Genomic DNA, 27,709 nt, shown 5'->3' on the forward strand with positions numbered 1-27,709 from the left:
AGAGTAGGATGGTGCATGTTGGAAAATTGTTAAAATAAATTTGACTTAAAACAAACAAAAAGAAGATAGTGGAATTCAATATGAACAACATTTAATTTCTTGAAAATGTTGAAGTATTTATATTCCTTTCTTTTTGCAATCTTAATAATAATGATTAACTCTCAATACATTTGTATTCTTCTCTTTCACTTTTTGAAAAAAGAGATTTGCAAAAGTTCTAGAAATGTTTTCATGTCAAGCAATATAACTTTCTTGGACCGAAACTGTAGGTTAAAATAATCTTTAGGGGTGGGTGTCATTAACAACCATTCCACCAGATGTGTTAGAGGAACATTCACAAATTTATCAGGAAGAGAAATGAGGCGTAGAAAAATAAAGTGGTTCAGCCATCAGCAAACAGTGCTTCTGGGACAGAGCTGAAGAGAATTCTAAGATTGAAGGAAACATTCAGAGGCCATCAATTGCCATTCTCATTTGTCTGTAAATTTTGTATTATTTAATGACCTCCAATAGAAAAAATCCTACGTCCTTTCTTACTATCTTCTCAAAGGTTTGAGCCTGCATTAGTTATCACTACTTGAAATTGCTTCTTCATGAATTAAACCCATCTAAACAAATGAGCATTACCCCAACAAACAGGTTTCCTAGTATTTTCAGTAGCTTGCGCAAAAGGAACAACACTGATCATTTTATTCAGTTCCAAAGTATATTTTAAGACCATGTCCACTATGAAGCCAGGAGTTTTAATAATAGCTCTGTTTTTAGACTTCAAGAAACCAAATAAGGTATAGCAAAATTTCCTTAAACAGAATGTGAATATAGGTGACTAATTTTATAAACTGTTTCTGTTGGGTTTGGTGTGTTTCTGTGTCTGGCATGCACTATGTTGAAAGCAATTGAGTTGACAAGGAAAACATATGTCATCCAATTAGTAGTCATTAATCATTACAGCTCTACTCTAGATTTCTGTGTCAACTCACCTTCACTCCTAAATGGTGCATTTCAGACCCTAGAGAGAAGAGAAAGTGTAATGTTATAATCATAGATCAAGAAACTTTCAGAGCCAAAATTTCACAAACAGAAAAAAAATTTCTATACATTCTTACTGCCATTCAAGCAATGTTTAAGGATAATGGCAATGTGAAATTTTTACTTATGGTTAAAATTAATAACTCAATGAAACATGTGTAAAAGAAAATATCTATAAATATATTTACCATTACAGAGAGGAAATTTTTAACTGGATAGAAGAGAAATTTATAATATTCCTTTTTCTGAGTTTCTATCTAGGAAACATAAATTTAATTTCATTAAAGATAATTACTTAAGAAAAGAAAGAAGCTGAATTACAATCATATGCATACTTTTGATAGTCACTGGTTAGTACTACGTTGCACAAAGATCAATCAGATTTCATTCTCTTGACTTCCATGGGAAATTGCTCCAGCAATATCCCCTAGCAATTTCATGATTTTCCTTACTACTGAATCACTGCACATACAGCTTTCAGATCTTTCAGGGTTTGCCTCAGTGGCAGAGGGTGAGCTTGCCCAGGACCTGCCTCTCTTTGTGGGCATACAACCAGTTATTGTTTGTGCTAGGTTATAAAGATCCAGATGTTTACACTCAATTCAGGATACTCTTGCCACTTCATTTATATCAATGTGCTCCATGACATGGGCCAAGCTTCTTTGAGCCTGCACCTCAGCTCAATTTCTTCTTTACCCTACCCTACCTTCTCGACTCCTCTTACAAGTGCTGTTCCTCATAAATATTCAGCACACCAAAGTTCATCTCAGTGTCTGTTTATGTTAAATGTCACCTTCAATGGCATTCTTGTCAAACTCATTTTTGTGGTCTTTATACTGCTGAATTCAAAGAAAAATTTTCAGTTCTCATCTTATATAACTGATTGGACTTCCTAATTCTTCTCATGCCTCATCTTCTTCAGTCCATTCTTATAGTATAACAAAGTCTCTTTGAAAACACAAGATAACTTATTTAATGCCTCTGCTCAAAACTCCCCAGTGCTTGCCAGCTCAACCTTAGTAGCCAATGTCCCCATAATGCTCTTCAAAGGCTCAGTATAGTACCTCCTTTACCCAATCATTTGAATTTGTTTCCTAGAACTTCCCCATACCATTTTGCTTCAGCCTCATTAGCTGTGTATGTACCAATCATGCTCCTATTAGAGTACCCTAAACATGACTAGTCCCTCATTTGTCTATACCCCAATACTGCCTTTGCAGGGAGACCTTATGTAACTCTATTAATCATGCCATCCCTGCCACCTCTATGAATTCCTCTTTCTTAGCCTTCTGCTCTATTATTTCAGTAGCATTTTTCACCATCTGACACACTATGTTCTGATTTGTCTCCTCCCATTGAAGGAGTGTGGAGGTTGCTTGTTCCCTATTATAATTACAGAATTAAATACATTACTTCAGGAAATAGATAATCATTGAATAAGTTATTTAATAAATCAATTTCCATTTGCATTATATTTTCTTGGGAATAATAGAGCTACTTTGAGTATAAAATATATAATAGCCTAATAAATTACAATATGTTAGATATCCACAGTAACACCATACAGTTCTGAAACAAATATATCAACAACAATCACCTATGTTTATGTAATTGCCCTCAAAAATACATGCCTTGCCAAAACTGTGCTAAATGACAGATGTCTCAAACACCCTTTGCTTGGAAACTTTTCTAAAGTTCACAATTGTTATAATTCTGTCATTATATTGGGAGTCAAAGTCGAGTTTTAAAACTAGAATTCTATTTTAAGAAAGGGTTACAAGGTTCAGTCATTATGAAAATGATCCTGATATATAATAGTTTGCAAAGAAGACAGGCTGATGGAGATGCTTTTTCCAAAAGCCAGTATAGTTCTAAAGAAATTCATATAACTAAATAAACAAAGACTTGTCCTAATATTAGGGTAAATGCCCCTAAATACAGAATCCTAAGTAACATGTAATCAACCAGACTGACTAATGAAAAGAGCCAAAGGCCAAAAGGTCCAAGGACCTTTTGGTCTAAATTTAGGGTATGTATATTATAACAACAAAAAGTACAACCAAAGGACTTTGTGGCTACATTGGCTTTCATGTAGTGAGGTGCTTGAATTATAACTGTCTCTGGGGATAAAATACAAAGCATAGAAAAAAGGCACATTTAGATTCCCAGTTAAATGTTGATCATGTTAGGGAAAAATGAATATCTAACTACTTTGCCTAGTCGTCATCAGAAAAGTACAGAAACTGAGTTATTTGTATCTGCATGATGGACTCAAAGTTTCTTATCTATGCAACTGTAAAGGAGAAATATAGTCTTTGTCATTAGAAATGACTGAATTATTAAAAATGATTGATTTAAGAAAAATTATATAAAGAATATTATACTTGGTACAACCTCTTTCCAAATCAAATGGAGAATTCAATTTTCTTTCAATAAATAGAAAAGTTTTATTATTGATTTATATAAAGTTGTTATATTTTAAATTTAAAATCATGAAAAATACATACTTTAAAACCTAAAAATTAATGGCATTAAGTAAATTTGTAATTATGTGTTTAATGCAGATGCCTTTAGAAAATATTTTAATTTTAAAAATTTAAACCATTTGACTTTGACTTGTTCTGTAGTCTTTGAAAAGGATCAATGTCCTAACTATCAAAAGTAAACAGGATTAAACTGGACAGAAGGAGCCTCGTCTCTTGGTATCACTAAAATCTAAAGCTACTGTCCTGTGAGTAGATTAAGAAGTAATTTTTGAAAACAATTTAAATATTTCACCTATTTCAACAATTCATTTCTCCCTTCATTTTTAAACACCCTCTGACATTCATTTTCACGGGCTTCTCTAGATCCTCATATCAATAAGCTAAGCATGACTATACTGATGTTCTTCTTAAGCCTAGATAGTAATTCTGGAAGTAAACACCTCATTTCCTAGAGAAAAGAAAAAAAAAAAAAAAAAAAAAAAAAACAGATGTCAGGTAGAAACCAGATCAGAAGATGGAATCTTAGGCCATCTTGTGAGAATTAAAATTTAAGTATTTACTTGAATGAAACTGGAATGCAAAAGTCAATAACAGTAGCAGGAAAATAAGAGCGAGAATTTGTTGTTAATCTGGCAGTCACTGATCATCAAACGTACCCAGGTCTTCAAAATATTCTAAAAGAGAGAGCTTCAAATTACTTTTCAAAGTAAAAATGCTAAAAACCTGGTTCAGTCTATTTCCAAATCTGATCAGGTTAGAAACCTAAGGCAAAGATCACTGATGCACTAAATAAGATTGTTGATTATTGATGGAATAAGATACTATCTATAATGCAAATACTAGTAAAAAAATCTTATAATTCTCATTTCAACAAACATTTTTAGGACATTTATTATTGTATTTTAAAATATTGTAAGTTTTTTTGAATTATCACATTTTTCAAACAAATTAAATGAGCATATATATATAAATACATATGTATATATGATATATATAAATGGTTTTTTTTTGGGGGGGGGCAGTACCAGGGGATTGAACTCAGGGACATTAACCATTGAGCCACATTCCCAGCCCTATTTTGTTTTACTTAGAGACAGTGTCTCACTGAGCTGCTTAGCACCTCGCTTTTCTGATGAGCCTTTCTTTGAACTCAAGATCCTTCTTGAGCTACTAGGATTACAGACATGTGCCACAGTACCCAGCTAAATGTGCATATATTGTATAATATTAACCACATATGTACATATTGATCAAAGACATATAATCAAATCACATATATACTTGTAAACTCCCTTGTTAAAAAGCAGGAAAATATTTTTGAATTCTTCTTTTCTATCACTTTAATTGTTGGTGAGATTTTTTAAGTTCACTAAATATGCCAATCTGATATACAAGTCTTCTTTGTGCCATGAATCCATTATTCTTAAGGCTATTAGAAATGCATGGTTAGCCACTAAACCATCTTCAATAACAGATTCTCCAGAGCTTTATTTATTAGCAGGAAATTCCACATTCTCAAAACACATCCAGGCATTCATTTATGTGCATCTATACACACAAACTTTTCACTCAATATACACCAATTTTTCAAAGACACACCAAGTTGGATGTACAGGACACTTGGAATAGGCTACTAATTAGATTTTACAGAGAATATTATCACCCCTATTGAAGAATGTCATTCCTGACATTTAATTTTCTGCCCTGATTTTCTGAAAATTATGATGAGGAAGATGAAGAAGGTAGTAGAGATAATGATATCTAAATCTTATTTACCATGTGTTGAAGTAGTTGTCAGCTTTGGAACATGCACTGTGTCCCTTGATTCTCTCAACAATTCCCAAAAGATTTTACAATTTTATAGAAGAGAAAACTGTACAGCGACATTAAATACCATTTAAAGGTACACAGCTAGTATCATAAATATTTGTGAAATAAATGAAAAATGAATGAAAAAAGTGTAATGTATGTAACTGAACAAATTTGTTACATAATGTCAAAAGAATATTTCCAAACTACTCAGTATCTACCTAAAGATTTTAGAATAATATAAACTTCTCAATTCATTAAAAATTACATTATATTTTGTTTTATTTGGTGTTATCTCTATCCATGAATACATTTAATATTCTACTTGGTTCTTCTGATTAAATATTTTGCTTAAGTTAGATACCTAAAAATATTTATGAATATATCAAGTAGAATAGTTTTTGAAATGCATTGTGAGAAGAACTCTGGGTTAGGACTGAATAAAGTTATGAACAGGAATGAAAGAGTCAAATATACCTATTAATATCTCAGTTAAAGTATTTACAGATGGTTCAGGTACAACTCACTACATAAATACAGCAAAAAGAAAAATACTAGGTTGAATTTATAACTTGCTTTATATAAAGTCAAATGTTAAACAGTTATATAAAATATGTTCACAGAATACCAGTAATACATTTTAAGAAATAATCTTGATTTGCCAAGCAAATAGACTAGCTGATATTTGAGATATCATTTCCTTCATTTCTAATTCCTGGTATTTTATGAGTCACTGTAACTTTTACTCCAATAATAACCCTTTTATTCCTTGCTTCCTCCCTGCAATTCACAAAGGAAAAATTACAGGCATGTAAAGACTGAGAAGGAATTGCACTTTCAAAAGTATTGAGGAAAGACTATGTTATACTTATTCCACTTCAATTTTCTTTCTTTCTTTTCTTTTTTTTTTTTTTTTTTTTTTTTTGCCTATTCATACTTTTCCACAAACAGTCCAAGGAAAGGGTGAGGAATCACACTCAAATTTTAAATAACTTATTTCAAAGGAAACAATATAAAGATAGGCTGACCAATAAAACTGTACTAAGGAACCACTGGGCATGGTGGCGCACACTGGTAATCCCAGAGGCTCAGGAGGCCAAGGCAGGAGATTGGAAGTTCAAGCAACTTAGGGAAACTCTAAGCACTTAGGGAAACCCTGTCTCAAAATCAGAACTAAAGAGGGCCAAGGATGTAGCTCAGTGGTTAAGTGACTCTGGGTTCAACCCCAGAATCAAAAATATATATATACACATACATATAATTTTTAATATTTATATATATATTATATTTATATGTATTATTTATATGTATTCTATATGTATATACACACACATACACACACACACACTACAGAGAGACATATTGCTTATGGTCACACTTTACTATCTGGTATCACTACTATACCACAATTATATCTCCTAGGCTAGAAGAGTGTTTTTCAAATGTTAGCACACATCAGAATTACTAGGCCTCACTTCTAGAGCTTCTGGTTCAGCAGGGCTGGAGGGGTTCACCAGAATTTGATTTTCCAGTAGTTTTCCAGTAGTGCCAATGCAGCTGGTCTTAGTGGAGACTCTGATAACCACTAAAGTTGAAATTCTTCAATGATATAAAATGTGTTTATGTTTCTGTTGGAAAATATCTGAGTTTTTTAAATGTTGACTTACTGGTAAGACCTATCCAGAATTAAAAAAACAAAGAATTCCATTATTTTACTCCCCACTGGACATCATAGAATTGATTGGCTTGTTATTAAAATAAGTATTGGCTTGTCTTTTCATCAGTGAAAAATGAGTTACATATTAAATTAGTTAAGTCAAATATAGGAAGAAAATGTCTATAATGTTGTTCACAAGATGATGCTCAGAAAGAGGAAAGTGGGTGGTTTTGGATTTAAAACTCATGTTAAATCCATACAACTAGGCTCTTTTTATATCTGTGAAGAAAACTATACTATAGTACTAAAGAAACAAAAATTAGGGCAAAAGTTCAAGATAAGCTTAATAGATAAAGATGGATTTTCTACGAAGGAAAATTGTGATAGAAAACATTAAATTAGATGAAAAATGCTTGTGGGAATATATAATTGGATGGATTTTCAATACAATTGGTCAATCGAATAAAAAGGTCTTACCCAGTAATCTCACATTAACGGTCTAAGGTCCTTCTCATGAATATAATTAAATACTTAAGACATAATTGTCAAACCTGACTGCTAGGGTTTGCATGAGAGGTGTCCCCCAAAAGCTCCTGTGTGTGATAATGCAAGCAGGTTTTAAAGGAAAATGATTGAGTTGTGAGAGTCTTAAAACCATTCAAGTGAACTTAACCCCTGATGGGATTAATTGAGTGGTAATGAAGGACCATAGGGTGTGGCTGAAGGAGTTGGGTCCCTGGGGACATCCCTTTGGGGTATATATTTGTTTTCTAGCAAGTGGAATCTTTCTTTCTGATCATCATGTGAGCGGCTTCCCTCTGCCATGATGTGAACCTAGAGCCCGTGAAATGGATCAACTGCCGATGGACTGAGACCCCCTGAAACTGTAAACCCCCAAATAAATGTTTCCTCCTTTAAAATGTTTCTTCTCAGGTCTTTTAGACACAGCAGTGAAAAATGCTAACTAGAACACTGACTATATACATATATCTCACACTCTAGAACCCAAGATCCCATGCACTTGCTCTTCAATGAGAAGAGAGGTAGAAAGTATAATCCTTATAAATGCATTAAGATACGAGAAGCAAAGGGTCATCATATATGAAGGTTTAGGACACTATTGATACAAAATGGCTCTTATATTAAAAATACAATCAAAGAAGCAAGATCACCACATAGATTTAAAAGGAATAAATGCCTTCGTATTTTGAAAGGGTCCTTTGCCTACTAAGAAAACTTGGCCAGCAGAAGAATGTGCGCTCTGTGGAAAAGACTTGGTGATCTTTCCTGCTGTAGATCCAATGCTGGGGACAGTGTTTATTACAGAATAGTCTCGATATATATATCATGTTTGATATGGGAATGTGATGAGATCAAATAATAAAGTGCCATGTATCTCATGAAACTAATCCCTTGAAAAATATTTAACCTGAATCGAATCCATACATTATGCCTGAGTTTCTGATTTATAGGAACTGCAGGGAATAGAGGAAAAATTTAATGGTAACCAGCAGAGACAATTAAGAAATACAAAAGGTTTGAATGATCTGTAACACAAGCAGTATGATTTCTTCAAAAGTCAATACAGGTATAAATACAGTTCTGTTTTAAATTAAATAAACAGAGGAATAAATCCAAATATAAGGAGGTGTGTAGCTCAGTGAGTGGTAGAGCAAGTGCTTAGTATGCACAAGGCCCTGGGTTCAATCCCCAGCACCACAAAATCAAAACAAAACCAAATATACATAGTGTCCTCTATTGGATTCTATTTCAAGCAATTAAACATTTGATCAAATCCAATAATTTTTTGATTGAAAATGTTGATTGGAATATGGAGATATTAGATGATATTGTAAAATTACCCATTAGACTGGTAAAGGTTTTGGGTGGTATTTAATATCATGTCTTCACTAGTGATTCCCATACTGAAATTCACTAAAGTGAATATTACATTTTTAAGATATATTATATAATTAGTTCAGCTGAAAAACAGATGAAGCAAATTTGCCAAATATTATTAACTTCTAAAGCTAATAATGAATATATTGATGCTACTTACATATTTCTGTTTTAAATGTTTGAAAATTGTATATTATTTTGTAATTATAACAGCAAATAAGGTATAATTGTTACAGTGGGAATGATGCGTTTCTTTTAAACTCAGATCAATTTATAATTCACACATATATCCAGCCTAGAAACTTCAAAATACTTTAATCTATATAAACAATAATATTGCCCACAAATCATGTCACTTTGATTCATTAATTTTGATATCAAATGATACATTTTTAGATAGCATTTTCATTTATTTTGTGCAATCATTAATGTCTCCCTCATAAAGTCTTAGAAGGAAGCAAAATATGCTAATTTTAAGTCCTTCAGGTATAAACCTAGGGAGAAAGCTGGGGTTGAAAGGTGAATCCATTGCAAGTTTTCTAAGGATTCTACACACTGCTTTCCAGAGTGGCCGCACCAATTTTGCAACTTCACCAGCAATGTAAAAGTCTGCCTTTTTCTCCCCACATCTATGCCAACATCTATTATTGTTTGTGTTCTTTTTTTTTTAACTTTTATTTTTTTACAGACTGCATTTTGATTCATTGTACACAATGGGGGTACATCATTTTGTTTCTATGGTTATACACAATGAGAATTCATACCATTCGTATAATCATACATGTATATAGGGTAATGATGTCTGTCTCATTCCTTCATTTTTCATATCCCCCTCACTCTCATTACCTTCTACATATTCTAAAGTTCCACCATTATTCTCTCATTCCCCACTCCCCCACCCCAATTATATATCATCCTCCACTTATCAGGGAAAACAATCAACCTTTGGTTTTTTTTTGAGCTTGGCTTATTTAACTTAGCATGATATTCTCCAATTCCATCCATTTATTTGAAAAATGCCATAATATTATTCTTCTTTATGGCTCTGAATAGTATTCCAGTGTGTACATACCACAGTTTCTTAATTCGTTCATCTGTTGAAGGGCCTCTAGGTTGGTTTCCACAATCTAGCTATTGTGAACTGAGCTGCTATAAACATTGATGGCTGTGTTACTGTAAGTTTGCTGATTTTAGGTCCTTTGGGTTATAAACCAAGGAGTGGGATAACTGGGTCAAAAGGTGGGTCCATTTAAAGTTGTCTAAGGATTCTCCATACTGCTTTCCAGAGTGGCTGCACCAATTGTAACTCCACCAGCAATGTAAAAGTGTGCCTTTTCCCCCACATCCACACCAGCATCTATTATTGTTTGTGTTCCTGATAATAGTCACTCTAATTGGAGTAAGATAAAATCTTAGAGTTGTTTTCATTTATATTCTCTCATTACTAGAGATATTGAACACTTTTTCATATATTTATTAATTGCCTGTGTGTCTTCTTCTATAAACTACCTGTCTAGTTCCTTGGCCCATTTATTGATTGGGTTCTTGTATTTTTGTTGTAAAGTTTTGGAAGTTCTTTATAAATTTTACAGATAAGTGCTCTGTCTGAGGTGCATGTGAAAAAGATTTTCTCCCATTCTGTAGGCTCTCCACATTTTTGATTGCATTCTTTGCTGAGAAAAAAGCTTTTTAGTTTGAGTGCATCCCATTTATTGATTCTTGCTTTGATTTCTTGTGCTTTGGGAGTCTGGTTGAGGAAGTCTGATCCTACACCAACATGATGAAGATTCAGGCCTACTTTGTCTTCCGTTAGGTGCAGGGTCTCTGGTCTAATTCCTATGTCTTTGATCCATTTTGAGTTGAGTTTTGTGCAGGGTGAGAGATACATGTTTAATTTCATTTTACTGCATATGGATTTCCAGTTTTGCCAGCACCATTTGTTGAACAGGCTATCTTTTCTCCATTGTATGTTTTTGGCTCCTTTGTCAGTATGAAGTGGCTGTATTTATGTGGTTTTGTCTCTGTGTCTTCTATGCTATTCCATTGGTCTGCCTGTGTATTTTGATGCCAATACCATGCTGCTTTTGTTACTATTGCTCTGTATTATAGGTTTAATGTCTTGGTATTGTGATACCTCCTGTTTCATTTCTTCTATTCAGGATTGTTTTGGGCTATTTGAGGTCTCTTGTTCTTCCAGATGAAGTTCATGATTTCTTTCTCTATTTGTATGAAGAATGTCATTGAGATTTTAATTGTAATTGCATTGAATCTGTATAGGACCTTTGGTAGAATGGCCATTTTGACAATGTTAATTCTGCCTATCCAAGAACATGGGAGATCTTTCCATCTTCGAAGGTTTTCTTCAATTTCTTTCTTTAATGTTCTGTAGTTTTCATTGTAGAGATCTTTCACCTTTTTTGTTAGATTAGTTCCCAAGTATTTTATTTTATTTTATTTTTTTTTTTTTTTGAGGCTACTGTGAATGGAGTGGTTTCCTAATTTCTCTTTCAGAGGATTCATCACTTATGAATAGAAATGCATTAGACTTACACGTATTGATTTTATATCCTGCTACTTTGCTGAATCATTTATTAGTTCTAGAAGTTTTCTAGTGGAGTTTTTTGGATCTTCTAAATATAGGATCATGTCATCAGCAAATAGTGACAGCTTTAGTTCTTCTTTTCCTGTTTGTATCCCTTTATTCCTTGGTCTGTCTAATTGCTCTGGCAAGTGTTTCAAGGACGATGTTGAATAGAAGTGGTGAAAGAGGGCATCCCTACCTTGTTCCAGGTTTTAGGGGGAATGCTTTCAGTTTTTCACTATTTAGAATATTATTGGCCATTGGCTTAGCATAGATAGCCTTTAATATGTGAGGTATGTTCCTACTATTCCTATTTTTTCCAGTGTTTTAAGCATGAAGTGGTGCAGTATTTATCAAATGCTTTCTCAGCATCAATTGAAATAATCATGTAATCTTAACTTTAAAGTCTATTGATGTGGTGAGTTACATAATTGATTTCCAGATGTTGAACCAACCTTGCATCCCTGGGATAAACCCAACTTGATCATGGTGCACTATCTTTTTAATATATTTTTGTATGTGATTTGCCAGTATTTTGTAAGGATTTTTGCATCTATGTTCATCAGGGATATTGGTCTAATGTTTTCTTTCTTGATGTGTCTTTGTCTGGTTTTTGGTATCAGAGTGATACTAGCCTCATAGAATGAATTTGGAAGGGTTCTCTCCTTTCTATTTCCTGAAATACTTTTGAGGAGTATTGGTATCAGTACTCTCTTTAAAGATCTTGTAGAATTCGGCTCAGAATCTATCTGGTCCTGGGCCTTTCTCTTTCTTGGTGGGTAGTTCTTTTGATGGCTTCTTCTATTTTGGTGCTTGAATTGATCTGTTTAGATTGTGTATGTCTTCCTGATTCTGTTTGGGAGGATCATAGTCTCTAAAAATTTGTCGAATCTTCGATATTTTCTATTTTATTGGAGTAATGATTTTCAAAGTAGCTTCTAATTATGTTATGTATTTCAATGGTGTTATGTCATGATCTTTTCTTTTTCATCACAAATTCTAGTAATTTGAGTTTTTCTCTCCTCTTCGTTAGTACAGCTAGGGGTTATCAATTTTGTTTACTTTTTCAAAGAACCAACTTTTTGTTTTGTCATGTTTTGAATTGTTTTTCCTTGCTTCAATTTCATCAATTTCAGCTCTGATCTTAATTATTTCCTGTCTTCTACTATTTTTGGTGTTGATCTGTTCTACTTTTCTAGGGCTTTGAGGTTCAATGTTAGGTCGCTTACTTGTTGACTTTTTATTTTTTTAATGAATGATCTCAATGCAATGAACTTACCTCTTAGTTTTCTTTCATAGTGTCCCAGAGATTTTTATATGTTGTCATTGTTCTCATTTACTTCTAAGAATTTTATTTCTTCCCTGATGTTTTCTGTTATAATTTCATCATTCAATAGCATATATTAGTCTCCAGGTGTATGAGTAAGTTTTTGTTTGTTATTTTTTGTTCATTTCTAATTGAATTCCATTATGGTCTGATAGGATACAGGGTAGGATCTCTATTTTTTGTATTTATTAATGGCTTTTTTTTTGTGGCAAAGCATGTGGTCTATTTTTGGAGAAGGATCATGAGTTGCTGAAGAAGAAAGTATATTCCCTTGATGATGGGATGAAATACTCTGTAAATATCCATTAAGTCTATATCATTGATTGTATTATTTAGTTCTATAGTTTTCTTGGTCAGTTTTTGTTTGGAGGGATCTCATCCAGTGGTAAGAGCAGTGTGTTAAAGTCCCCCACTATTAATGTGTTTTGGTCTAAATGATTCTTAAAATTGAGAAGGGTTTTTGTTTGATGTACATAGATAATCCATTGTTTTGGGGCATAAATATTAAAATTCTTATATCTGTGTTCTTTTATGCTTCCCTTAAGCAGTATGAAATGTCCTTCTTTATCCCTTCTGACCAACTTAGGTTTCAAATCCACTTTATCCGATATGAGGATGGAGACCCCTGCTTTTTTACTGGGTCCATGTGCATGTATGTTTTTCCCCATCCTTTTCACCTTTAGTCTGTGGATGTCATTTTTCTGTGAGATAAGTCTCTTTGAAGGCAGCATATGTTGGGTCTTTCTTTTTAATCCAATCTGCCAGCTCTATGCCTTTTTGATTATTGAATTTAGCCATTGACATTCAGGGTTATTATTGACAAATGATTTGTATTCCTGGTCATTTTGGCTTATTTTGGTTTTTTTTACTTGTTCTTTGATTGACTTTTCTTTCTAGGGTAGTTCCTCTCTTGCTGACTTGTTATTTTTCACTTCCTCCTCAAGAAATATTTTGCTGAGAATGTTCTCTAAGGGCAGTCTTTCTACTTGTAAATTCTTTTAACTTTTGTTTGTTGTGGAAAGATTTTATTTTCATTGTCAAATCTGAAAGTTAATTTTGCAGGGTATAAGTATTCTTGGTTGGCATCCATGTTCTTTCAGAGCTTGAAATATATTGTTCCAGGCCCTTCTTGCTTTTAGAGTCTGGGCTGATAAATCTGCTGATATCCATATTGGTTTCCCCTTTTGTGTAATCTGATGCTTTTTCTCTCACAGTCTTTAAAATCCTATCTTTATTTTGTATGTGGTATTCTCATTATAATATGTCTTAGTGTGGATTTGTTGTAATTTTGTGCACCTGGTGTTCTGTAAGCCTCTTGTATTTTGATTTCCATTTTCATTTTTAAGTTTGGGGAAATTTTCTGATATTATTTTGTTGAACAGGTTGTTACATGCCTTTGGTTTGTATCTCTGTGCCTTCCTCAATCCCAAAAATTCTTAAATTTGGTCTTTCATGGTATCCCATAATTCTTGGAGGTTCCATTCATGACTTCTTAACATCTTCTCAGTTGTTCAACTTTATTTTCAAGATTAAATATATTGTCTTCATTGTCTGAGATTCTGTCTTCCACGAGATCTATTCTGTTGGTGATAAAATCTTAGAGTTGTTTTAATTTGCATTCTCTAATTACTAGAGATGTTGAACTTTTTCATGTATTTATTAATCATCTGTATGTCTCCTGTAAAGTTCCTGTGCAGTTCCTTGGCCCATGTATTGATTGATTGGATTCTTTGTATTTTTGGTGTAAAGTTTTGTAAGTTCTTTATAAATTTTGGAGATAAGTACTCTATCTGAAGTAAGTGTAATAAGCCAATCCCAAAAAACCAAAGGCAAATGTTTTCCCTCATAAGTGGATGATGATATATAATGGTGGTGGTGGGTGTGGTTAAGAGAAGAATGGAGGAACTTTGGATTATGTAGAGGTAAATGAGAGGGAGCAGGGTAGGAAAAATGGTGTAATGAGAGAGACATTATTACCCTATGCACATGTATGATTACACGAATGGTGTGCACCTACATCCTGTACAACCATAGAAACCAAATGATGTACCCCATTTGTGTACAATGAATCAAAATGCAGTCTGTAAAATATAAAAAATGAATAAATAATTAAATTAAAAAATAAAAGAAGGAAGCAAAAATAAAGAGATGGGGAGGGAGGAAAGAAGGTAGAAAGAGGAAGGGAGGAAGGCAGGATTGCTTGAGCAGATAAAACTAAGGTTCCCATCATTTAGCACTAGGCCTTGTTTGATAGATTGTAGGAAAATATAGACATTGGCTGAAAAGTTAAAAAGCATCTATGAAGGACAAAAGTCTTCTGAGCATGTTGGAAGATTTCAAAGTATTCCTAGTGATAAATAAGTACTCAGAAATTCCTACATTTCATGGAATAGTTGGAAAACTGGTCTTTTGTATGGTGTTGATATGGCTGACTAACAGTTACTAGTTTTGAAACTTTGTTGAACAAAAAAAAAATGGAGGCCACTATATTGGTTAACTAATTAAACATGCGAATTAAGTATGAGTCTTTCAAATCTTTTAAATATATTCTAAGATGCATTTCTTCTAAAATGTATCTCAGAATAAAACTCTTTTTAAAAAAATAACATCCTGTAAAAGTTTGTGTTCTAGATAATGTGTTGATAAAAGTTGCTTCAGAATTTCTTCCTTAGTTCAGAGCACATTAAGCTGAAGACATATTGACCTGTGTTATCCCCATAAAAACAGAACCTGAGACAAAGGTCTTAACATATTGGTAACTTCTATGTAGAAACTTATTCTAAGGATAAGGGTGGGAAATTTGTATTGTGTAATATGGTTAGAAGGGAAAAAATGACCCAAGGATGCCCTATTTGATCACTACCCATCAGCAACTGGAAATTGATGCTTTCTTTGTTGTTTTAAAATACTATGCTGAAAACATGGTTCCAATTGTCACGTGAGACACTAATGGAATTATTAATGAACCTGATCCGATGGCCCCCAATTAATTAAGGGTCACCTGATAAGTCAACTTGAAGTTTATGCCTAAATTAGAATAGCATCGTAGGTCCATTACAGATACTGCACATCCATGCATCTTTGACCAATCTTTGGCCCAGTAGTTTTGAGTTAGAGATCAAAACAGATCCCAGTTCAGTGATAAGCTGACACTAACACAGATGGAAATAAGACAGGAGAGGAGTCCAGAAAGTGAAGAGTCACAAACTCCTTTTTCCAATTGTACCAAAGACCTGAATATAAAAAAAAGGGGAGGGAAGGGGACACATATTAGAGAATCAAATTATTAACAAGACAAGATGTCTTTTGAGAAAAGGTGAGTAATATGACACAGTGAACTGAACCTGAGAAATCTTACGAAAGCAAATAAAAAGCAAGGGCTCTCACATAACATTCTTATCACCTCTTGCTCTTGTAGGGATATGTGTACTGTTCCTGTCTTCTGATAAACGACCATCATTCAATTTCCTATTCCTATGCACTGGACGCAGCAAGGCCTTCATAAAACAAAACAATCCTAGCTCATAATTAGGTGAAGGGTACTCACAGAGTTTTATAGTGGCAGTGTAACTAGACTCACTGACACAGTAAATTTTCCTTTGTGCGTTGTCATCAGAAGAGCAAGTCATCTCAGTCCTTGTAATGATCTCTTTCATCATTGTGTCCTGTTAGTGCATCAAATGACTTTAGATCCATCACCTACTCATCTTGCTTCACACGCCAGGCTACAGGCTGCTCTCAATCCTGTCATCTTGCCCACCCTTCATCTTCGTAAGTTGGCAATATTACTATAGCCTTGCTCATGGAGCCACCATGTCCAGGATTTTGGCTACCTGTTCTCATGGCAAATCACAAGGACCAGAAATAAACTACTTAAGTATGCTTAACTCTTTTAATCCCTGATAGTGAACCTTCCAGTTTAAAAGTTTGGATAGGTAACAACCAGTTTGCAATAGTTTTTTTGGCAGGTTCAGCCTAAAGTAATTCTCAAGAGGCATGTATCAAAGTGTTTTATTCAACAATTAATATTTCTAGACAATTTCTGTAACTGATGGGAGAAAAACTGACCTATTTGTTTGCTCTACTTCCATCCCTCACCTTCAAACTTTTATTTCAGGGTCACAAAGTATTGTAATAATTTTGATAAAATAAGATAGAATGCATGGATATAAACTCCAAATTAGTGCTAATGCAAGTTTATTTACCTTCTGTATGCATTTTATTCAGCAAGAAAAAAGTCTGAATTTGTAATTGAGTTCTATTCAAGCTTAAACCAGATTTGAGCTTGACAAGTCCACAGCATTTGGTTTTGCTTATAAATAGTGCCTGACACTTTCCAAATTCAATTATCTTCAATTCTTATAGTCATATTATAAGCAAAAACTCAAGTCTATGAGCCTATTTTAAAATGGCCTAAGAATAGTTGAGTGCAAGATTTATTTTTGCTTTATCTTTTAAATTGTGAACTGCATTTCAGAGAATAGATTGGATCATTTCGTATCATGAATATTACATACTGAAAATTTGGGAGACTGGAGGGTTTTGCTTTATCCTTTTCAGTTTTTGCACTCTTTAAGGACTACGTTGGTGCTCAAATCAGAGAGACTGGTTTGGAAAGGGTTATTTATTTTTTTTATTTTGTCATTATGTAAGGTAGAAATGACTTGGTAAGTAGGCCTAGGCCTGCAAAAGACTGTGGAGAAATGTTCTCATATGTTTTTGCTCTTAGAGATAGACAACAGGGGTTCTGAATAAATGTAGCTAGCAAACATTTCATATAAACTAAAAACAAGTATTAGAGCTATTCATTATTTGTGCATTGTTAGGTGTCAAATGTCTTTTTTCCTAAAACAAGATTGGTATCTATGTAAGATCCTGATTGCAAAATAAATGAATGAAAATGGGATCAAAAAGAAACTAAAAAATAAAATCTTATATTTGGATCAATGGATTGAAAAGATAACTCACATATATTTCCATTATCTATGGCAAGGGAGAAGAGTAGCACAGCTATGGTCCAGAGAGCAAACAGAATAGATTCTGTAGCCAACAAAATCTAACTCATGCCGATGATTTTCTACAGTAGCCTCCATAATTGTTGCCATCATGAGATCATCCAGTTCTTTAAAGACCAAAGTCAACTGGTGACAAAAAAGGAATGAGATAAAATTTTAATTTACAAATTTGGTTTCACATGTAGGCAAAGTAAGATTTTAGATGTTATTTTGTCACCACAGTTTGAGTGAATCTAACTATGGAGTTTAATATTGAAAAGAGAGGTTGCCCTTCTAGCATTTGCCACTCTTCTTTGTGATTTTTAAAGTTACTAAGCTTTTCGGGCCCAAAGTTTTCCCCAAAAAACAGAGGCTTCCTTCACAATCAGTGATTCACACACACATACTCACCCATCTCCTACTTGTAATTCTAAGCCCAGCTATGGATAAATGCCACAGTCTCATTTTTACTGATGTACTGTTTCATAAACTAGAAATCTATCATTGCAGAGCTCACAGATCAGTCACGTAAGAGCAATACAGTGCCTCTCTCTAAGGAAGAGAACAGAAAACACAAATCAAGAAAAGAAACTTTTACAGATTGTGTAGGCAACAGAAGAGAGGGAAATAAGTTTGAATTGCTGAGGTAGAAATTCTCTCCTGACCATCCTTCCTTAGTCGTAGATGATTTCTCAGCTATCAACCTCAGGCAACCAGACAGGAAATTGTGCAAAGGTTTTGGTATGGAAAGAAAAGATTTTAAGAATGATAAACATCTATCAAGGTAGAATGCATTACTTTTTGAGGAAAAGAACAAAGTCAATTTACCTTGGTGTATTTCTCTGTGTGGAATCATAGAAGAAAGATTTCAGTATTTTCTATCAGTGGACATAAAAATTAATTGAAAAGTAGTGAAGAGAATTTGACTTCCAGGTTCACGGAATGGTCATTAAGGAATTTTCATCAAAGTAAATAACAAGAAATTATTATCAACTGGTTTTAAACCAGTAAGAAGCAGTTTGGCAAGAGTATACTGTAGTTGCTTACAAAAAATAGGGAAAGGCATGGAGAGGCAGGTGATATACAATCATATTATTAATATGCCAAAAAATATAATACAAAGGTTAATTTTTAAGGCGTTTTGAAAGGTGATGAGAAAAGTTAGGGGAAATATCTACTAAGGTTCCACTCATTCAGTTTTAAATCATCATAATAAGTAAGAGCTTCCTTGTAGAATTTGCAAGATGATTGGCACAACCTAAGCAAGAATAGCAACATGGCCTACCTCCTCTCCAACTCAGTTACTGCTACCACTAAAGTCAGCAATCAGCATTTCTAGGCCAATTTCAGCAAAATAATTACAAAAATCATTAACCCTTCTCAATCACTCTATAGATGAGATCACTTTTTCAATCAATATGCAATGATAAATGTAGCAACTCTACTAGAGATAGCATATAAAATTAATTTCTTCCAGGAGTTGGACAGAAGGAAGAAATGACCATTTATCCTAATTTTCATGGCTTATACCTCTGATAAAGACATAAAATCAGATTTATCTTAGATACAAAGTCATTGAGTTCAAAAGTAAGATACAAAGAAAAAGTTAGAAAAAAAGAGGATCTGATCATGATAAGAAACTGTCCTACTACATATGTCATTAGTCATCAACAGGTAATTATTTGACATCTTCTAGGAAAACTCAGAAACCAGGTCTGCAAAGTTTCTATTCATATTTATATGCCATACTGTGACATACCTGTAATGGTATTCAAAATGTCGGACAATGATGAGATTTAATGATGGAACCACAAAGTGTAATATCGTAATATTATTTTTGGTTCCTCAATTCTAGCAAATGGTACATGGTTCAAAATTTGGATAAAGATAGTCTACAAACCACATGTGTAAAGTAAATTCTCTATTTTATAGTCATACCTTCTGTATCTAAAATCCACAAAGAGCTTCCAATAATGATACGAGGGAAACAGTATTAATATTTGTTTAAACTGTGTTTTTTGCCAGAATATGCTTGTCCAAAAGAAATAGACATAACCTTAACAATAGTTAAGTTATGTTAGCTTCTAAAATAGAGCTAAAATGCACCTGAAAAATAGTTTGTTCCATTATAATGCTGCCTAAAATGTGACTGGAGACACAGTCTTAAATACTTGCACATACACACCTGAATACACATACGAGAATAACATGTCAGAAAAAAAAAAAAGAGAGAAATTCCTGACAACTTGAATTTTATCCAGCAAGAGGACAAAACATTAAAGAGGAGATTCTGTTCTCTGTAATAGATTAGGTAATAGTAGTCCAATTTGTAGAAGCAAAATATGTGTTGCTTAAAAATATTCATCTTTTTTATTATAATGAAAAGATGGACTTACATTAGAACATTAGAAAAAGGGAGATAAGCAAAAAATATAAAAATTAACAAAGACCTCTACAATCTCAGCAAAGATAACATTCATTAACATTTTAATGAATACTATTGATGACTTTCTATGTATATGAGATAAAATATTACATGTGAAAAGCATTAGTAGCACTAGTGGTTACCACTGTTTTTATTACTACATCTATTCCTCTCTGTATTGGGTAAGACTTTCCATCTATGCATTCAGTCAACACACTTTTATTGCCTATCTACTGTGCTTCAGGAACTATTCTGGGAGACATGAAAAAGTGGTAGGAAAACTCAATTAACACTCCCTATTCTCTTGGGGCTTACAGTCCAGTAGGGGGAGACACCCTAGGGTGTTTTTGTGTATATGCCTGTGTGTAAATGATGTTGTTGATGACAGAGAATCAGATGGTTATCAGTGATAAGAAAACCACGAGACAGTGAAGAAAACAGCTAGTTAATGGTGGGGATGGATTGGTAGGATTGCAACTTAAAATAGATCAGTTGGGGAACCTCACTATCAAGGAGATGTTTATGAAGATTTAAAGAAGTTAAGGGAGCCAGTCACATAGAAATTTGGGAAGGAGATTCCCAGAATACAAGTACATACAATGTACATTTAAGAAGAGCAAGAAAGCCAAGATGGCAAGAGAAGAATGAGTAAGAAAGAAAAGAGTAGAACATAGGGTAAGGGAATGATAATGTAGGGTTTTATAGACCACAAGAACTTTGACTTTTACACCTGAGTGAGATGGTTTGCCATTGCAATATTTTGAGTAGAGAAGTGGCATGTTTTGATGTATAAGGATCAATGATTGTCTTATATGATCTGTTGAGAATAAGTTGTATACGTAGAGAGTGGGGCAGATGGCTCAAGAGAAGAGACAGAGCAATCAGTAAGGAGCTATTGTAATAATCCAGGTGAGGTCTTAATCCATAGTGAAGCAGTACAGATAGCAGGAATGCACTTAGGGAAAATATAAGAAAAATGTCTAATCAAGAATAATTCAAGGTTTTGAGAGGAAGAAGTGACTATTGATGTCACGTTTCAGAGGTCTATTGTACATCCTATTGTAGATGTTGATTGGACAACTAGAAAGACAGGATAGCAGTTCAGTGAAGACTTCAGAGTAAAGATGTAAAAGTAACCATAATCAATTGACAATCAAAGAGCTGAGTATAGTTGAGAAGAAAGAGGGCTTTAAAAGAGGATTAATGACTGAGTACTATGAAAGTTCAAAATTCACACAGACTGCAGAGATGAGGAAAACTTGCAAGGGAGACTAAACAGGATTAATGAGTATGATAGGGAAGAAATCAAGGAGCTTGGAGATCTAGAAACCAGGAGAATAAGATAACTTCAAGTAGAAAGTACTGGTGAACTATTTTCTGTGCTCACTAATTGAGTATGGTAACCTGATCAACAATAATAGAGGGACCAAATGCCCAAGTTTCTTGCGACAGTACTGTTTTATGTCCAAGTCTCAGGGTAAGAACAGCTCATTCTCAATGATGCACAGGTTTGAAAGGATATGATACAGATAACTACCATTCATGACTTTTTAAGACTAAGTCTTCAGGGTGATGTGGCAAAAGCTTGATGATAACAGGATCAAGTGGTGGTGGAAGTACAAACAGGAGCCATGAAACACACTTCTTCAGGGACACATTTACAGTCAAAGCAGAGAAATGGGTTAGTAGCTGAAGGGGGTGTGGATCAACAGAGGGATCCTATTACTTTTATGTAATAAAAGTAGCATTTTTCTCCCTAAGTTGGTGGGAAAGATCTGGTAGAGAGAAAAGGAGAAAAAGAGCATAATGGAGGAAAGAAAGGACAATCACTGGAGTGAAAATGTGAGACAGGGTGTGTCTACTATTCAAGTGGAAGGATTGGCATCACATGGGAACACAAACACTAGGCCAAACAAACGAGGGGAAAGGGTAGAATATGCAGATAGAGGAAGGTGGGTTGATATGGCAGTGAACACTTGTGGAAAGTTTCTGGTTCCTATTTTTCCAGTTTTCTCCTTGTAAAGAAAATTTAATCATGAAATAAGAGTAAGGAAAAATTGGGAATGTCTGAGAATAATAAAGGCACATAGGACAGCATCATCTAAGAAAGTGGAGAGAGCCTGAGGAAAGGTGGGAAGATTTTTACCCAGCAATGAAGGCCCATTTTAGATTAGTAACCATAACTTTAAAATTGTTTAAAAGTTTTGTTTTTCCAGCTGTAACAGTTAGATTTAGAACTGGATCCTTGCTGGACGAATAAAATGACACAGTTATGGGTAAAACATTTGAGGTGTATGCAAGAAAGTGACTGTAATGAAATGTACTGAATCTAAACTGAGGAAAAAATTCCTTTTATAGACTACTAGTGCTTCTTGGTGGGGCCAAAAAATTAAGTGTTATAAAAATGTGAAGTGGGGATTTGCAGAAGTATCTGGTAGAGAGTTGTGCGCTTAAAATTTAGACTTTTGAGTAATTGCAGTCATAGGTTTTATATTTCCTAGCTCATGACCATGGGAAATAGTACTTCTGTCAGGACCCAGGGGATAAACCAGAATCTGCTCGGGAGCTATGCAGGGGTTGGGAGATGATCAAGGGGTAATCTGGTGAGGTGAGATTTGCAACTGAAGGTATTGGAAAGAAAGGTGGGAAGATAATTTGGAAATAGTAATAAGCAGCAAATGGTATGCCTCTTCCTCTTCAGGTCTTAAGGTACAAGGCATATGACAGAAAAAAGAGGCACAGCTTGAGAGGGCTTCAGGTGGGAGAGTTAGTTCAGAGAAAAGCCAGCTTTTCATTTAGTTAACAGAAGAAAGGAACATTGAGGTTGTAGAGAGTTCACTGACATTGATAATTGAAGTTGGCTTTTGGAGAATACAGTGAAAAACCTGAATGAGGAAAGGAAGAAAATGAGAGTCATTAAAGAAAGGTATATCCAGAATGTCTTAGGTAGATTAGAACACAGAGCTTAACAGAACACCCATATGTTCTGAACTTCCTGTGATCACTGACCTCAATAGTATCTAAAGACATAATTGGTGTTTAGATCTAATGGTCTCAAGGCAGACAGTGCTCTTGAGACCTAAGAGGTAAGGGGTGGTAGGTAGAAGAATAAGTGCTTTTAGATCTATAACAAGAAATATTTTCTCAGGTCATTAAGTATGCTATGACATCATTGTAATGAATGAATACTTGAATGCACTGATGACATCATTATAATGGATGAAGAGGATGAACTCTATTGAATAGGCAGAAAGTAATTTCATTAGTTAATTCAGCAAGAATTTATTAAGCACCTAACAGGTGTTAGTCATTATGCTAAGTGCTAGGGATACAACAAAGGTCAGACAGAGCAGGAATGGTCTCTGCCTTCACTGAACTTAAAATACAGCAGAGAAGAAAAAGACTGAACGTGGAACGAGAAAAGTCATTATGAAATTACCATGGGTGCTTAAGACTGTTGCGTGGATTAGAGAATGGTGGGAGATGAAAATGAAGGAGACTTTACCAGGTGAGAATATTATAAATGATGGGTTGACTGAGAAAACTTACAACACTTTAAGAGAAAGATCTTTAGAGCAGAAAGGTTGAGAGGACTGTAGCATTGTGCATCAAGCAGAAGCAGGACACAGATGCAGAGCACACAACCTGATAAAACTTGGTGAAGAAGTTGTTTATTTCTTAACTCTGAAGGCCCTTGGGGAGTTGTCACCTTTTCTCTGTTATATTTAATGTAATTATTACTTAAAATAATCACTCTCCTTTAGGCAAACCTGTGCTTCAGATGTATAATTTCCCCTTAAATAATTTTCTTAGATCTGGTAAGAAAAATATGAATATTTCAATCTAATTGTAAAAGTTGCCTAATTATTCTTTTGTCAATAAAACTTATTTTCCCAGGAGTTTATGAATTGTTTCTTCCTGGTGAATGAAATCTGACATTTCATTGTATTTCTTTCTTTTTATGAGCTTGAACATACTTTGTTGCATAAATTGGCCAATTATATTTCTTTTTCAATTGTTTTACCCATTTCCCTATTAGAATTTTTGTCAATAATTGATTTTGAAGGTTTTTCCTTTGTACTGTTAGTTCTTTACACTTTGATAATTTTTCCTGGTTTTTCTTTGTCTTGATGTATATTATGTTTGGTTGGAAAAATGTGGATTTGTTTGGTTTGCATCTTGCAGTTTAGTTTTTCTATCAGTCTTTGTCAGCATTAGGTTATGCTTAGAAAAGTATTTCAATTGCAGAATTTCTGGTTTTTTTCCCTTTTTGTAGTACTCATGCATTGTTTAACATACTCCTCTGGGGGTGGGGGGAAATATCTTCAGAAAGGAGCTCAGCTAAGCCATGAGTTACAGAAACTAACAGCACAAGTAGCTCTGAAGATAAGCAAAGCAGATTTCTGATATAAATCAGTGTAAATTATAAAAGGAAGACACTTCTTCACTGGCCTCCATTAAAAGTATGCGGGGAATATGCCCTAGAAAAATGGCTGTGCTACATGGTAGCTGGCTGTAACACAAGCTATATTTAAGGTAAGTGGTTCTGAAAGGAGATAAAATGAAAATTCATAAAGCCTTTCACAAAAGGCATCAAGTTGATAATTGTAGTTATTAGTTCACATTCAAATTTTCTGTCTGGACTTTTGTAGCTCTATTCTATCTCCATATTTCAAAGCACAATAGCCCTCATTTCCATAATATGGCCTTCATTTCCATCCTGTTCCATGTTTACTCAGAGGCAAGAAGTGAAGACTTTGTGCAACATATGGAAAATTTGCATCCAAATAATAATGGAAAGCCAACATCTCATCACCATGATCTAAGAAAAAACCTGCTGTGCTTTGTTAAATATTGGCATTAATATCTTAGTAAAAGAAACTGAACTGTCCTTTCTCTCCTTGAGTTCATTAGGCCCCCAGAGAAGCTTTACAGATTCATTATCTTATTTCATGTTGGACTTTTTGTCTATGAATCTCAAAGAGTAAAAATGAGATTTAATGTCTTTTGAGGTCATGGTACTTTTCACACCCACAGTATTATACAGTAGACCTACTTCATCGACTTGACTTTTGCCTGCAATTTGTTCCCTGAACTTGTAAAATTTAAATTCCACAGAGTGCCTTTTTTATGGGAGGAACATATACCAAAAGTGCACAAATCATAAAGAAACAGCTCAATGTATCATCCCAAATTGAACACACCTGGGAAAGCTCATCCAGTTCAACAACTGGAACATTACTGGAACATTGCTCTCTATTTAGGATAAAAGAAAAATCGTACCATCCTTTCAATATATTTAACCTAAACTAAAACACAATCTTCATATGCATTTAATCTGTTTCAATCTGGCCCTATACTCATAAACATCAGAGTAAAACACTCTAAAATCTTTGAGTTGAAGGAAACATAATTTTTAGATTGTTTCTAAATACCTAGCCCCTGACTTCCAACACTGGGCAACTGAAATTGTTTTTTAAGAGGTGAAAATATTTCTTCACTGGGTATATTCAAATAGATATATCTCTAATCCTTAGACAGATTGTCTATGAATTTATAATTGTATCTGTATCACAATAAGCAATTAAAATATAAGAACAAACATTAAAAAGCAGTTTTTAAAACATTTATGTTGGGTTTGAATTTCAAAATGAAACTGTAAATCTTACGTGAGGGTCAATTGGCAGATCGAGGGTACAAGTTTTCTTATCACAGCTGACTGCAAGGCTGCGTCACTCATTTTCTCAAATATTCCACTTCATTATTCTTAATTTTACATAATCTTAATTTTACATATTCTTAATTTTACATATTCATACTTCATATTACACATCTTTCTAAGTTTCCAATTAGCGAGTAACAATTTTAGTTTATGCTCATCTGTCTTCAACACAGGTTCAAATGGAACAACATAGACAGAGGTTAATTGTTCAATAACTCTATTTGATGTACACAAATAACTTTCACCTTAATAAATCTCTATTTACAGTCGGTGATTACAGTATAGATGCAGCCATGGGTCCATTCCTTAACATTTTTCCTTTTCTACCATTGGTGCCCTTAGTCCTGAAGTTGTTCACTATAGTTTCCATGTATATTTTATAATTTTTCAATAAATATTTACATTCAAAAATTACTTATGACACAATACTATATGAATTTTCTTGAAATTTGATTTTTATTTAATATACATTTTGTGCATTTATATATAATCAATTCCTTTTACTCTTTCACATTTCATCAAGTGACTAAACCATGCTCCTTTCATTTCCCTATTGCTGAGAAATTGTTTCCATTTCTTTACTAATCTAATAGTGCTATAATGGACATTGTTTTGCCTATTTCCTGATATATGGAAAGTTTATGTAGGTTAGATTTCAGAAGTGCTGTCTAAACTATCCTTCAGAGTGCCTGTATTAATCACACTCAAACAACACTGTCCAAGAGTCCTAATTTTATAGATTCATGCTGCCTTTTCACTCAATATTTTGACCATGCCTTTCAGTGGACTTTGAGATTTTATTTTAAAACGTAATATTACTCAATGTTATATAAGCAAAAAAATTTTGAGAAATTCTCATTTTTGCCAAATAATTATATTTTCTAATTATGTTAACTATAGTTAACATACATATATATAAATCCTGTGAATATCTCTTATTCTTTTTTAACAGGAAACATCTGGCAATAAAATCATGAAGTAAAGAACAAAAGGTTTTCTAAATAATTTTTAAATATTTAATTTTCCTTTAATGTACGACATCTAGAAAATATCAAAAGGCAAAAATGAAATTAAAAATATGTGTAAAGATTTTTTTAAATGAATATATGATTTCTGGAAATAATTGAACTAATAGCAGTTGCTTTGATTTCTAGTTAAACATTCTATGTATAGAAAAACATTGATAATTTCATAATATATTTAATAATTTAGAAAAATAAGTAATATATTTTACTTGGCCAATACTATTCTCTCATGTGTGCACAATTAAACTGGTATGTTTCAATCATAGATGATTCTAACTAGTATGTTTTAAATTTATTATTGTATTTCCCACTAAGAGCTCTTCTTTTCTCAAAACAATATTTATTCTGCCAAATGAACTATGTAAACATGAGGCAATATAGATCGTTTTTAAGATTGTTTTGCCAGAATGATTTCAAATTCAGATAGGAAGGATTTAGAATAATGCAATACTGAGTCTTAAACTTTGATATGTATTTCATTTTTCTCTTTTCTCCTTTTTTGTTCTGTTTTCAGGTTTTATCATGTGTTTTGATATTATATTATTTTTACTTTTTTGAAATGTATATAATTTAGTTTTGCTTTGGGGACTAGAATCTTTCTTTTCAATAAATTTCTTACTGGTTATTACTGTTTTAAACAAGTCTGTGAAATGCCCATATTTATTTTGTCTCTATTGTATTAGATACTTATAAAGTAGTTAAATAGACAATTCTCAAAGTACATTTAAATAGTATTTGAAATAATGTACTTTTTC

The sequence above is a fragment of the Sciurus vulgaris genome (assembly GCF_902686455.1).
Source record: "Sciurus vulgaris genome assembly, chromosome: 6".
Taxonomy (NCBI): domain Eukaryota; kingdom Metazoa; phylum Chordata; class Mammalia; order Rodentia; family Sciuridae; genus Sciurus; species Sciurus vulgaris.